The following is a 15493-nucleotide window of genomic DNA, read 5'->3' on the forward strand; positions in this document are numbered from 1 at the left end:
GCTACATCCCTAGTCACATTTTGCAGTAGAAAGCTTATTGTGGTTTTATATATAAAAGTCACCCTTCATGCATGCATTAAATCTGCAGTCTAAAATTAGCAGCTGAAAATTGAAACACCAATATAATTGACATTCTTTTAATCATTATTACTGGCAATATTTTTGGGACAGTCCACATATTCTGTCATAATGTGTGGATTTCGCTAATTATTAGCAAATAAAATATATTTCAATAAACAGAACTGATTTGAAATTGCAAGTTTTAGAAATTGGTTTGCTAGCCCATCAAACAAGGCTCTTTATATTCACAAATTTTCACAAATTCATAGACTCAGATCATGAGCATAGTATGTAATTTAAAAAATTGAGGCAAAATATATGTATACGATAACGAAAGACCAACATTAAACAAAAAGATTCATGATTTTAACCTTTGTTTTATCTTCAAGTAATTTTCTTGATAAATTTAATACAGTATAGGATCCCTTGTCCAGAAAGCTGTTATCCAAAAAGCTTTCAATTATGGGAAGACCATCTCCCATGGACTCCATTTTAATTCCAATTTATAAAAATGATTTCCTTTTTCTTTGTAGTAATAAAACAATACCTTGTACTTGAATCTAATTAAGCTGCATGAATCCATATTGGTGAAAAAACAATCCTAGTTGGTTTATTTAAGGTTTAAATGTTTTTTTGCTTAAAAATTAAGTTATGGTAATCCAAATTCCAGGAAACCCCAGGTCCTGGGCATTCTGGATAACAGGTCCAAAACCTGTACTAGCAGCCCAACTATAGATATAATATAGCCAGAGCTTTATGAGCAAAAGTCCTTCACAAACAGTCTGCGACAAAGACACGGCTGCTTTTCCACTTTGTCAAAATTGCATTGCCAGCTTCCTAGCTGATGAGCAGTTATTTTGTATTAGAAAAAAAGGAAAAAGTTAGCAATGCTGAGAATACAGTATTATGTTATTATGTGTGATATAGTTTTGACGGGCGTGGCACAAAAAGGATTAAAGAAAAGAGCTAACATATTTTGCAGGGCTCCTCTTTTGTATATTATTCTTATTTTATTTACAAATTTTCAAACACAAGACTGGGAAACTATTAAAATTAAGAATTTTTTTAAATAAATTATGGAAATCAGAAGGGGAAATTCCTTTGTAGCAAATTACTACAGATAGAATATTTATTATATATTTTTTTATATACAGGTATACAATCCCTTCTTCAGAAACCTGTTATTCCGGAAACTCTGTACTATGAGAAGCCATCTCCCATGGACTTTTAATTTATTTTAAGCAAATTAATTTTTCTCTGTAATAAAGTAGCTTGCGCTTAATGGTAACTAAGCTGCATGACTCCATATCAACAGCAAAACAATCCTATTGGGTTTATTTAATGTTTAAATGTTTTTAGTAGTCTTAAGGTATGGTGATCCAAATTAAGTAAAGATCCCTTTTCTGGAAACAGATCCTATATACATATATATAAAACAGTCCATAGGGTGCATACCATTTGCAGCAACAAAACCTGGGTGCTAGTATAAAAAAAATGCACTGGAACAAGGACAGCACTCCTAGGATTTAAAGAATTGTGAGCAAAATGTAAATGCAAAAATAGAAAGCTTTATTACTCAACGTTTCGGTCTCACACAGAAACCTTCACTTAACTTCACTCCAGATGAAGGTTTCTGTGTGAGAACGAAACGTTGAGTAATAAACCTTTCTATTTTTGCATTTACATTTTGCTCACAATTCTTTAAATCCTAGGAGTGCTGTCCTTGTTCCAGTATATATATATATATATATATATATATATATATATATATATATATATATATATATATGAACCTCTGGTTTGTCCCTGAGGAAGAGTACAGTTAGTACTCGAAACGTTGGATTTTTTCGAATAAAAATGTTTTCACTTTATCGTTAAGTCCTTGTGTGTGCGGCTCTCTGTTCATATATTGCCTCATTGCCTCACACTTTTCTAGGGTGTGCTCCACTCTTCCTTGTGTGTATATATATACATACACTGTTAAAAAAATAAAGGGAACACAAAAATAAGACATCCTAGATCTGAATGAATGAAATATTCTTATTAAATACTAGAAATCAAAGTTATCAACCCATGGAGGTCTGGATTTGGAGTCACACTCAAATTAAAATGGAAAAAAAACACTACAGGCTGATCCAACTTTGATGTAATATCCTTAAAACAAGTAAAATGAGGCTCAGTAGCATGTGTGGCCTCCACGTGCCTGTATGACCTCCCTACAATGCCTGGGCATGCTCCTGATAAGGTGGCAGATGGCCTCCTGAGGGATGTCCTCCCAGACCTGGACTAAAGCATCCACCAACTCCTGGACAGTCTGTGGTGCAACGTGGCGTTGGTGGATGGATCGAGACATGATGTCCCAGATGTGCTCAATTGGATTCATGTCTGGGGAATGGGCGGGCCAGTCCATAGCATCAATGCCTTCGTCTTGCAGGAACTGCTGACACACTCCAGCCACATGAGGTCTAGCATTGTCTTGCATTAGAAGGAACCCAGGGCCAACCGCACCAGTAGAGATGTAGCGAACCTCACAAAAAAAGTTTGCGAACCCGTTTGCGAACTTCCGCCAAAAAGTGCGAACTTTTGCGAACTTTGCGAACCCCATAGACTTCAATGGGAAGGCGAACTTTAAAACCAAGAAAAGCCATTTCTGGCCAGAAAACTGATTTTAAAGTTGTTTAAAGGGTGCCACGACCTGGGCAGGGGCATGCCGGAGGGGGATCAAGGGCAAAAATTTCTCTGAAAAATACGTTGTTGACACAGTGTTGCGTTTTGTGCTGGAAAGGGCAGAAATCACACTACATTTCTAAACTTGTGTAATAAACTGCTTTATAACGTCTGGCATCTACATAAATTACAGTAGCAAAGTAAAAAAACACAAATAAAAACAAATGATGTGAATGTGTGGTTGGTGCTTAGTGCACTACTATGAGCAGCACACCTGTCTCCAACACACACAGACAGAGCTGCAGTACACAATGAAAAGAAGAGTAACAGTAATCAGAAAATAAAAGCAGTCCTTACAAGGACTATTGGGTTACAGCAGATGAGATCAGAAGGACAGCTGTCCCCAGCAGCTACATACAGAGCAGTAGAAAGTAGATCACTAGTCAGCAAAGCTACCTAAACTGTCCCTCAAACCCCTGCACAGCTCTCTCCCTATGCTAACTCATCAAGCACACACAGGCAGAATGTAAAATGGCTGCTGGGCTTCGGTTTATATATGGAAGGGAGTGGTCCGGGGGTGGTCCAGGAGGGAGAGCTGCCTGATTGGCTGCCATGTATCTGCTGGCTCTGGGGTGAGAGGTCATAATTTGGCTCCAGCTAAGGCGAACCCAAAATTGCGAACTTCGCTAAAAGTTTGCGAACTTGCGAACTTGCGAACACCCGATTTTCGTGCGAATTAGTTCTCCGGCGAACAGTTCGCTACATCTCTACGCACCAGCATATGGTCTCACAAGGGGTCTGAGGATCTCATCTCGGTACCTAATGGCAGTCAGGCTACCTCTGGCGAGCACATGGAGGTCTGTGTGGGCCCCCAAAGAAATGCCACCCCAAACCATTACTGACCCACTGGCAAACCGGTCATGCTGGAGGATGTTGAAGGCAGCAGAACATTCTCCACGGTGTCTCCAGACTCTGTCATGTCTGTCACATGTGCTCAGTGTGAACCTGCTTTCATCTGTGAAGAGCACAGGGCGCCAGTTGTGAATTTGCCAATCTTGGTGTTCTCTGGCAAATGCCAAACGTCCTGCATGGTGTTGGGCTGTAAGCACAACCCCCACCTGTGGACGTCAGGCCCTCATACCACCCTCATGGAGTCTATTTCTGACCATTTGAGCAGACACATGCACATTTGTGGCCTGCTGGAGGTCATTTTGCAGGCTCTGGCAGTGGTCCTCCTGTTCCTCCTTGCACAATGGCGGAGGTAGCGGTCCTGCTGCTGGGTTGTTGCCCTCCTATGGCCTCCTCCATGTCTCCTGATGTACTGGCCTGTCTCCTGGTAGCACCTCCATGCTCTGGACACTACGCTGACAGACACAGCAAACCTTCTTGCCACAGCTCGCATTAATTTGCCATCCTGGATGAGCTGCACTACTTAAGCCATTTGTGTGGGTTGTAGACTCTGTCTCATGCTACCACTAGAGTGAAAGCACCGCCAGCATTCCAAAGTGACCAAAACATCAGCCAGAAAGCATAGGAACTGAGAAGTGGTCTATGGTCACCACCTGCACAACCACTCCTTTATTGGGGATGTCTTGCTAATGGCCTATAATTTCCGCCTGTTGTCTATTCCATTTGCACAACAATATGTGAAATTGATTGTCAACCAGTGTTGCTACAGTTTGATTTCACAGAAGTGTGATTGACTTGGAGTTACATTGTGTTGTTTAAGTGTTACCTTTATTTTTTGAGCAGTGTATATACATATTTTTAAACTAGTTTTGTGCTCAAAAATTTGAAATTTTACAGAACTATAAAGTGATGCAAAGTTTCTGCATTTCCAGTATAATATTAATACTATGACAAAAGTTAAACAATTACGGGTATAGGATTTGTTATCTGGAAACCCGTTTTCCAAAAAGCTCAGAATTACCAGCAAGCCACCACAACTCTGGCTGAATGAGGTTTAATCCCCTCAGGTCCTTCTTGCATTTAAATTGGCCTTCTTAATCACAGTTATCACAGTCCATCTTTGAAGAGTGGCAATAGAAGCTTCCTGCCCCTTCTTAGCACCAAAAGAGATAATGAAGAGTCTTTCAGACTTTTGCAATGCTTTAGTAGCATCTAGATACACCTCTAGACACTTCTAGACATTTCTAGACATTCTAGACATTCTAGACTTCTAGACACTTCTAGACAGACTTTTAGACATACAGAGAGTTAAAAATATTATCCTCTAGACTTGACTCTTCCAAATAAATAGTTGGCAGAAATATTGGTTCATTCAAATGAAATCTGAAAACCACTGTTGGTAAAAAATTAAAACATGGTCTGAGGGTCAAATCTTGGGCACTAAACATTGTGTGAGGAGGAAAAAAACCCAGAGATTGAAACTCTTCAACCCAAGGCCACTGCCACTATGAAAAAATCTTTGAGAGTTTCTTCCCTTTTTCTTCTTGGGAAGAAAGGAGACTTAGCACAAACATAGTAACATAGTAACATAGTAACATAGTAAGTTGGGTTGAAAAAAGACATACGTCCATCAAGTTCAACCATAATGCCTATATATAACCTGCCTAACTGCTAGTTGATCCAGAGGAAGGCAAAAAACCCCATCTGAAGCCTCTCTAATTTGCCGCAGAGGGGAAAAAATTCCTTCCTGACTCCAAGATGGCAATCGGACCAGTCCCTGGATCAACTAGTACTAAGAGCTATCTCCCATAACCCTGTATTCCCTCACTTGCTAAGAATCCATCCAGCCCCTTCTTAAAGTTATATAATGTATCAGCCAGCACGACTGATTCGAGGAGGGAATTCCAGAATTCCATATGATCCCCTTCAAACCTTCAGCACAAGAGGCAAATCCCATGGAGGTGCTTGTTCTTACACTGGTGGTTTGCTTCTCACAGCAGCTTTTAGGAAAACAATCACCACTGATGATTAGCAAGTTGCATACCCTAAACAGCTGAAAGTGCAGATAGTTGGGGTACTTGCACTAAGACCCTTATCTAAACCATTTTGTAGAAACTCCAAAATTTGAACAATTTCTAGGTTAACAGGTTAAAAACCTTTCTTAGAAGCCCAGGAACAAAAGGTGTCCCACATCATGTTGTATTTTATGATGGTGCTATTCTTTCTGTATCTGGAAAAATATTAATAACTACCTCAGAGCAACCCATTTCTCTCACTCTGGTGAGCTGAGCCTCCATGCTGCTAGATTTAAGTGTTGAGGCACTGGATGGAAAAGGGAGCCCTGGTTCAACAAGTCCTGTCTGTGTGGAAGTCTCAAGGTTTGTCTATCATTAGTCCTTTCATGACAGGGTACCATGGTCTTCTTGGTCAGTCCATCAGGACTGCTATTATCTCCACTCTGGAAGTTAACACCTTCTTTAAGACTTTGAAAATTATGGAGAACAGGGGAAATATAAATGTCCAGAGATTGTTTCAGCTTTAAACAAACTTGTCTACCACCACTAACTCCCTGCACAGGACTCTGGAAAAGAACTCTGTGAGTTTGTGGTTCTCTGGGGACGCCATGAGATCTAAGTCTGGCCACCGGTATATGAACCGCTATTATCCCTGTTATATATGTATGGGCAAATTCAACAATAGAATTCAGGTTTCTCATCAAGGTCCAGCTTTGGGTGCCCCCTGACACCTGACATACGTGACTGTCGCTACATTGTCTAATCCTATGCAGACATCTTTCCCAATATCATCAATGCAAATACTTCTAAGGCTCTCATAATGGCTAGAAGATTGGATTGCAGGTAAGATAGATCTTCGCTCCAAAGACCCTGAACAGACCATTGTTGGAGATGTGTGCCAGAGCCAAAGTCATCTGTGTAGATATTCAATAGACCTAGCTCTTGAAGTAGTAAGCCTTTGAGAAGATTTGAGCCTTTCTCCCACCACTTCATTTGGTCTCTTACTTCTGCTGATAATAAGATCACCTGCTACCAATCCTTTTTCTGCTAATTCCAGTGTCTAAAAAACAATTCTTAAATCTTCCGTTTGGCTTACTTGACTTAGGGCCACTATCAGGGTGGAGAAGGGCATAATTTTGCTTTAGGAGGGGGCCCAGTCGAAATTATGCAAATTGTGTAAGCTACATATAAAGTTATACAACATACATATAAAGATACACACAAAACTTGCATAGCAAGCAGAAGACAATGCAAAGAAGCTTGACAGTGGCAGTGAATTAAATACTTAAGGTAAATTCCACTGCCCCCAAATGAACTGACTTATTAGCATATTAATTAACTATTTTTTTAACTATTTATAGGGCTGCTTATTATAGAGTAAAGCTGGCCATACACGCACCAATATTATCATATGAAACCTTGTTTTCTATCATATTTGGTGCGTGTATGGTGGATCGACGAGGTGACCGATATACCAAAAGCTTTGAATATTGGTTGTCTCTTCTGCCGGGCAGGACAAAAGATATTGCTTGGGCGCCATTGATGGCGTCTGAGCAAAATCTGCGTTTATGGCTGGGAGGTGGGGGTAGAATCCCTATTGTTTCTACCTCCATATCTGACATTTCAGCCCTGAACGTCAATGGAGGGAACAAACAATCTTTCTTGCAACCAATGGTGGCAGGAAGGATTGTAATTGGTACATGTATGGCCACCTTAACATCAGCTGTTTATATTGGCAGCTATTTACTGAATTAAATAAGTGTCTCATACATGAACTTTCCAGCTGTGGAAATTACTGAGCCCCACAGCAACATCATTGAGCCCCTAAACTTACTCAGTTTAAGTAACTCAAACCATTTGAATGTGCAACCCTGTTGGTATCTTTTCTGGCTGTAAAAAAAAGTTTGAAGCCTCTCAACTAAGACTGTAAATAAACCAAGTGGGATTTTTTAATCCTACTAAATAACAGGGATATATCAAAACCATCATTTTTGGATTAAGCTAAATAATGATTCATCCAGTTTTGGCTCAATGTTGAATTATACATTTTACCTTAAAGTTTGAGAAAAATAAAAGCAGCATCTACAAACAAAATGTTTAATTCTCATGACATTAAAGAACAAGGAAAGGCTACTACAGTAGCCCTTAATATAATGTAGAGCTCCCTTGCCCAATGCAAATCGCCATATTTATTTTTTAAAATAATGATCACAGCTCACAAAAAAATGGTTTTTAATTTTGTGTATTTGCAGCCTGTCACTGCCGCCATCTTGGATTCCAGCATTCCCCCGCAAACCCCCCCCCGTGGCGATCAAACATCACCACTCGCACCCCCGCTCGCACCCCCCTCCCCCCGTGGATCATCCCCCTCGCGGATCACCCCCCTCGCAACACCCCCTACCGGCATGCAACCCTCCGCTCGCTGCTCGCTCCTCTGCTCAGTGTGCCTGCTCTGTGTGTCACATGCTGGGTCTGGGGAGGGGAGGAGAGTGCGCCGGCTTCTCCCACTAAAACTATGCAATGTGCTTGCGCCACCTACAGAATCCTGGCCACACAGTCAATGCTGGAGCAATGCATTATGGGAATCCTCTTTATCCAGCTTGGCGTTTTTTTATTCCTGTTTGGCTTCAGATCTTCTGAACAGGTGAAATATGGGGAGACTTAAGGGCACTATTGAGACAACTGATGGTATGCCTGCAGCTTGAGATTACTCTTTATTAGCCTTTCCTTCTCCTTTAAGGAATTCTGTTTGGCTAGACTCTCGGAATTTGGTTAAATTTATGTACTGCACAAATGCTAGGATTTGGCTAAATCCTAATCATCATCTGGATTAGTTGCATCCCTACCACTAAGAGATTTTTTTTACTGCAGATATAATAACTGGTACTCTAAATGCGCATTGAATATTGCAGTACCTAACTTCATTTATGAAGTGCATGGTTTGGATTTGCCACCTGAGTAAACTGCATAAAGTGCTTTTTGTATTGCAGACTCTGTTTGTGAATTCCAGTCATCTGTATTTTTGTAAGATAATAGCCAAATTGGGTTATTCCATAGACTTACGCCTTGTGTTTCCTTGAGAATTGCAGTGACCAGTACCTACATAGCAAATTTGTATATGTTTTTATGGTTTCTGTACTTCAAAATGTTTAAAACATTCCTACAGTTATTGTACAGATACAACTCAATGGCATATGCTTGATTTAGTTTCCTGCCCATCATTCCCTTTTTGTGGTTGAAACAAAAAAAATTGTTGTTTTCTGGTAATGATGCCAACAGAAGAGGCCAAAAGGAAATTTGAGGGGTGGGAACTATTTGGCTACTTTGAGAAACTGGTAATGTAATCAACATCTTAACTGAATATCAAAATGGCTGAGGTCAGCAACAATTATTGTTTCTTGGACTTTATTTTAATTTTGGCATAAAATGGACAAGCTAAAACTTCACGTTCACAAAGGACTGTTAAACCTAATGGAATGCAGTAAGAATGTGATCCCAGTCATTTCTATGGAAATACTGTATGGACTATTGAAGCATTAGCCAAGTACATTTTGCACATATTGCGTGCCCATGGTAATCATTTCAAGTTTACTTTAACTCACAAAAGCATATTTTCTGTGACCATCAGGTTAGATCTCTTCTGCCTATGACATGTCTGATTATGTTTCTTTTTTGTTTTGTTTCTTGTTTTTTTTTTTTTTTTTAAATAACCCAAACCACAAATTCAATTTAAGCTTCTGAATCATAATAGCAACTCAGTGCAGATTTCCCAGAAAAATATGAAGTTGCTCTCCAGAAATGACACATAATTCTGTCTGTGCCTATAGTGTAATATTTTCCCTAATGATCTGTGGCATGTTTTTCAAGCCCTGGCCTTTAAATATTAAAAAATCCCACTTACAGATCTTTTGAAAGAAAATTTCCATATAACCATGTTGCATCTTACCATACAAATGTGACATAAAATAAATTATATGGATCATTTAGTGTGTAAAATAATGCACATATTATAAATCCATCCCTTAAAAACAACAGCTGTCCATAGCAATATTAAAATTGTTTTCTATGATTTTTAAGAATGATGGTCTAACGGCCCTGCTGTTATCTTTGTAACATGGATATTGGACAGTCCATGGATTGGACAGGTTCACATGAAACTGACCATTGCTGTGAATCCCCTTTTAATCATGGTAAATCAGATATTACTTAACACAGCATTAGATGCAGCTTGCAAAACCATGGCTATTCAAATTTTAACTTCACAAATATAAACTCGCAGTTTGTGAAATGCTTTTTGCAAATATTTTTTACACATGCTCATGCAAATCTCAATCTCAGTTGCGAATTTTTGTGCGCAATTGCATTTCACTGCGATTCGCAAAAAAAGAAAAGACTGGCACAGCAGTACTTTAGGGGAAAACATGCTAAAAAAAACTTTTTGCAGAAAAATATGCTCTGTGCGACTTAATAAATGACCCCCAGTGTATGCACATAAATATTTGCAATCTAAGATTATGCCATATTTAGGGACAAAAGAAGGGAGGAGGGAGAAGGAAGGGGAGGGGGAGAGAGGAGCAAACTGCACAAGTCCATGCCATGCCCTGAAGATTTTTGCTGAGAAAAGGAAAGATCATGTGTTCTCAATAGAGGAAAGGAATGCAATGTTTCTTTTCACAGAGGACTAGGAAAAGAACTGTAAGTGTTTATGGCTTTATTTACATAGACCTTTCTGAAAAAGCTTACCTAACCTTTCCTTCTATAAATAATTTTTCAAAATCACATATTACAGTTTGTTATAGAGATTTTTGCCCTCTCTTTTTTACAGATCACTTCTAATTCCGAGATCTTGTAGGGCTGTCTTGCATCAACCTACCGATTTTCAGTGATTTTCAAGTCAGGGATCTGTGAGGGCCATTCCAATACCTTCAGTATGCTTTTCTCAAGTAGCTCATGGCATCTTTTGAAGTATGTACAGGATAATTGTTTATTTGTGATTTTTTTCCCTTTCAATTTTAGCTGAGAGCTTTACAATGGCATCAAGAATTTTCTGATATTTAGTGGAATCCATTGTTCCTTCTTCATCTAAAATGTCTCCTGTGCCACTGGCTGCCTCACAACTTAAAATCATATGGGACCCATCCCCATGTTTAACATTTATTAAGGTTTGGTGGGGGGGGGGGGGGTCATCAAATGCTGATCATTTTGTTTCATCACTACTAAAAGTGCAATTTTTACTTCATCAATCCACAGCACTCTGGCCTGTCTCAGACATTGATGTTTGTCATGAGGTCACACGTAAGGCTTCCTCCTGATCACTCTGCCATACAGATCATGTTTGTGTAAGCAAAGCTGCACTGCGGAATGGTGCAGCTACTTCTACTGTCAGCCAAAGCTTCCTGCAGTTCCTTTTTAGTCATATAAGTGTTTTCCATTGCCCTGGCCAGCAAATGAGCTGTTCTCTCTGCAAGTCTCTCTGCAAGATCCTCACTCAATTTCTTAGAGGAGCCAGTGGTTATTAATGGAAAGCCCAATGTTTGGTGTCGGAGATTTTATCAAGTCTTTTAATTGACAACAGATCAGTCTGACCCTGTATGAGATACATGTTGCTCCTTAACCCCCCATTGCTCCCAGTGGCCTTAAAACAGGTGCAGAACTTTTGACTTAGAGAAAGTTTGGCATAAGGGCCATGGGTACTGCCAAACAGCATCCTGTCAATCATCACTGGGCTACCAAATAACCAATCGCAGCCTATAATACTCACGCACTAGGAACTTTTTATCATTTATGCATTGCTTCCTATTTTTTCTTAGATTTAAATGTTGCTCACAGGTAAAAAAGCTTGGGGACCCCTGCTCTCGGGTTTCCAAGTGAGCAATACCTTATTCCAGTACTGAGCCAATTGTTTCACCCTAAGAAATAATACCAAATTATTTTTTATTTTGTTTGCCAAGCAAAATAAACTTTATTTACACTATATAAATGATTTAAATCTTGTTTTCCAACCCAAAGGTGGACTAGCAATACTTGTACTATGCTGCTGTCCACCTAGTTAGAACACTGGACTGGTACCTGAAAAGCAAAGAGAAAAGATGGGTTGAAATCAAACAAGCTACAACCCCTTATACCCCTCAGCAATTTATTGTGGCTTAGTTATCTAATATCCCCAAAGAGGCATTCCTCTATCCCATAATTTGGTTCAAGCATAGACTCTTAGCCAAACTTACAATAACTGCACCAACTACTACCTCTAATTCTGAACCCAGATTTTATCCCAAGCTTGAACCCTAAAGCCTTTCTCCACTGGAGCAAATATAATAATAGGAAAACCAGAATCTCAGACTTCAACTAGAAAAATGGTAAAATAATAAACTTTTCAACAATACAAAAAGGTGAGTCAGCCACAGCCACCCATGGGATCAGTGGTGCTATTACCAGTTACACCAATTTCTATATAAGAATCAATCCAAATCTGAAGCAATTCACAACACAAACTGTGAAAGTATACTTAAAAAACAGAAGGTGCTGGAGAGACCACTCTTCAAAATATATGAATTACTATTAACAAACCAATGTGTAGCTCAACCTCAACCTGGGAAAAAGACCTCACTATACATAACACTCTCATCTACAATAAAAAAAAGAATACTAGCAAACATCTATAGGTCTTCTAGGACTTCAAAAGTAAGAGAGATGCTATACAAACTCACCATTAGGTGTTACTGCGTTCCCAGTAAGCTGCATACATTGTTTCCATCTTCAAGAAGTGTTGGAGATGTTACTTGGATGAAAGCTCTTTCAAACATACCTGGTTTACCTGCCTGCAATGAAACCATATTGGGTTAAAATATGCACTTGGGTTAAAATAAGATGGTATATGAATAGGTGAGGTAATGAACAAAAAATTCAAAGTTATGTAACACAAATTAACAATAACAATAAAATTGTAGCCTCACAGAGCAATAGTTTTTTTGATGTTGGGGGTCAGTGAGTGACTCCCATTTGAAAGCTGAAAATAGTCCAAAGAAGATGACAATTCAGAAAAAAATAGCAATAAAGCGCATGTATGAACTTCGATTTATTTTGATTATTTTTTGTTGAGAATGAGGCTTTGCAGTTTATGAGCATAAAGTTTGTATGCACTATATAAGAAAGCCTGCATGGTGCTATATCCTGTAAATGTCCTGAAGAGCTTTTGCTAAACTTTGTGGAGATAGAGGAAACTCATACACAGACAACATAGTCTTTAGCTCTTTAGGTCTTAGGTGCACACATGCATGTGCTAGCCTAGACATGCATGTGGCATCACTTAAGCTTGCTCAAAGAAAAAAACATTTTTAACCATTTTAATTGCCAAGAATTAAAGAATCTATTGAGTAAGTAATATGCCAGCACCACAGATTGTACAGATTGTACAGTGTGAAGAGGATTTGCGAAACGGCGAAAATGATGTGCGTCAAAAAAATATTCCTGTGCACGACAAGTCTCTTGATGCACAACAATTCTTTTGATGAGAGAGACAATTCTTTTTGGCCCAAAACAATTCTTTTGACGCAAGAGACAATTCTTTTTGGCCCAAGACAATTCTTTTGACTCTCACGATAATTCTTTTGATGCAGGCGGCAATTTTTGGAAGCGCTGCAAATTTTTCCACTGCAAATTGTGTCGTCTATTTCACAGAAAAATCCACCAATGGCTAAACACGCAAATTCACCGCTATTCCATGCCTGCCAAATTTTGTCGCCCATTACTAGTGGAGATTTATATGAAAGATGGAGGAAGCAGACCATGCAGTCCAGGCCCCCTCTTCCTCTGCAGTCTGTTCCTCGATTGGCCACTGGCCAAGAACCTTTCATAGATGGAAGTAAGATTCTCTTAATATGCAAGAAAAGATATACAAAGTGCTTTAATTTACAGAGTCAAAATCAATATTTTAAATCCCCCTTTTTGCCTTGTACTGCTATTTTGACTTTGTCTCATTAACTCCCAATCAGTAACTTGTAGATACAGAGGCATATAAAATATTTACATTGCTTTACAGCCAGTCATTTCAGTAAATGTGCAGTGCTTGTCTTACCAGTGCACACAATTTCCAGCAGATGTCAGTAAAAGCCTATACGATGAACTAATAGTTATGTACATTTGAAAGAAACGTACATGCTTGAATAAAATATAAATTAGTAATTGTAAGTCATATAAATCACAATTTACATTAAAGCTAATTGGTAATATAATAAGACCTGAATATTTATAATACACATTTCTTAATATACTGAAATTTCTTCTGGTTTATTTTAGCTATGAACTGGTCAAATGCCTTCAACAAAACATAAAAATCACTTTTGCATCTGTCATAGATAAAGAGAAATAGAAACACATCTTTGCTCAGGGGGAAGGACCTGGATATGATCTACTTTCTCAGCAGGTTAGGAGAACGTTAGGATTTGTGAATTAAAAAAACAAAAAGATTTATAGAGAAATTATTATGCCATGTTGTAAAGCTATAAAACCATTTCTGCATTTGCAGAAATAACAAATTTAACATAAACTCAGAAAACAAAAAAATATATTATAATTTCTTAAGAGTGCTGTCATTTAAAAAACCCATAGACTGTCATAACTATTTAAGCTTTTCAATACAACAAAAGTTACACCAGGATAATGAAGTAAACTCGTTGGGGATCCTTGGTAGCTGCAAGCAATTTCACACCCACATTAGTAAATCCATGTTTTCACTCCACTGTGGCCTGTTCCCCCATATTGCTATGCCACTGATTTTTAGCTGTCATGTTAGGTGCATTTCTGTTTGGGCCTCCAGTAACTTGTTTTCATGCAGTGCAAAACAATGGCCATATGGCCTGGTCTTAAAAGTTACCAGTTTGAGTCCAGGAAAGCCCTGGAGCTATAAGAGCAGAGGCTGCATGACAAAGGATCTGAATAACCAGCAGCCAGATTACACTGGTTTATGTTTAGAGATTGGCAGAACTAGGTTCAACTGTGATTAGGTGAGAAGGAAAGAGTTAAGGCAGGAGAAAGCTGGCCTGGGGGGGGGGGGGGGGTAGAAAGAGAGGAATGTGATGTCAGAAAAAGAAGCACTCACTTCCTTATCTTCTGAGCAGGTAGAAACATCCCACCAACCCTCCCCCTTTTTGCATATTTTGGAAAATGATAGGAGTTTCTCTTTTTGTTTTCATATTATCTATTAATAACTGAATGTGGATGTTTTCCTGAATCCATTGCTATATTGTGCTTTCTGTATCTTTGTACGATATAAACTTGAGAGTCAGCATTGTATTTAATTCATCTTAACTACGATTGCTTGATCCAGGGAATGTTTCCGACCGCCAAGGGGGTCAGGAAGGAATTTTTTTCCCTCTTGAAGCATAATTGGCACTAGCTTCAGGTTGGGTTTTTTGCCTTCCTCTGGATCAAAATAGTGGATATATGATAACATATTTTAAGTTTTATTTGTCACAGCAGCGGTAGGACCTTGCCAGAGTACTGCACAGGTCATTTTTGTTGAGGGAGAATGGAGGTTCTCTCCTGTGACTGCATGGTGGATTGATAGATACAGATGCTACTACTGCAGATCCAGGACCAGCAGCAGGGCTGCTGAACTTCTCTCATGGTTGGTAATGCAGCTCCTGCTGGTAGTAGAGTTTGGGGCCATCCTCTCTGTAGGTAGAGGCAGTCTAATACTCATTCAAGTCTTCAGCGAGAGCATAGTAGCGACCTCTTACGGAATTATGGCTTTAGAATATTGCCTTGGGTTAGGCTGGTCATATTTATTTGATAAAATGTGAATAAATGCTGTGGCCATTTTCTACAACTCTGTCTCCTGGTGT

At 39.0% G+C, this 15493-nt stretch overlaps 1 protein-coding gene across 1 annotated transcript in view; it reads right to left on the reverse strand.

The window, feature by feature from the left end:
• The window catches only part of gja1 (gap junction protein alpha 1), a 51615-nt gene extending 39147 nt beyond the window's left edge, over nucleotides 1-12468 (reverse strand). Inside the window, exon 1 of the mRNA XM_018093818.2 lies at nucleotides 12359-12468. The gene's annotated coding sequence lies outside the window, so the exon portion shown is untranslated. The remainder of the gene's footprint in view (nucleotides 1-12358) is intronic.
• Nucleotides 12469-15493: the final 3025 nt, after the last annotated feature.

Source organism: Xenopus tropicalis, chromosome 5 (assembly GCF_000004195.4).
Source record: "Xenopus tropicalis strain Nigerian chromosome 5, UCB_Xtro_10.0, whole genome shotgun sequence".
Taxonomy (NCBI): domain Eukaryota; kingdom Metazoa; phylum Chordata; class Amphibia; order Anura; family Pipidae; genus Xenopus; species Xenopus tropicalis.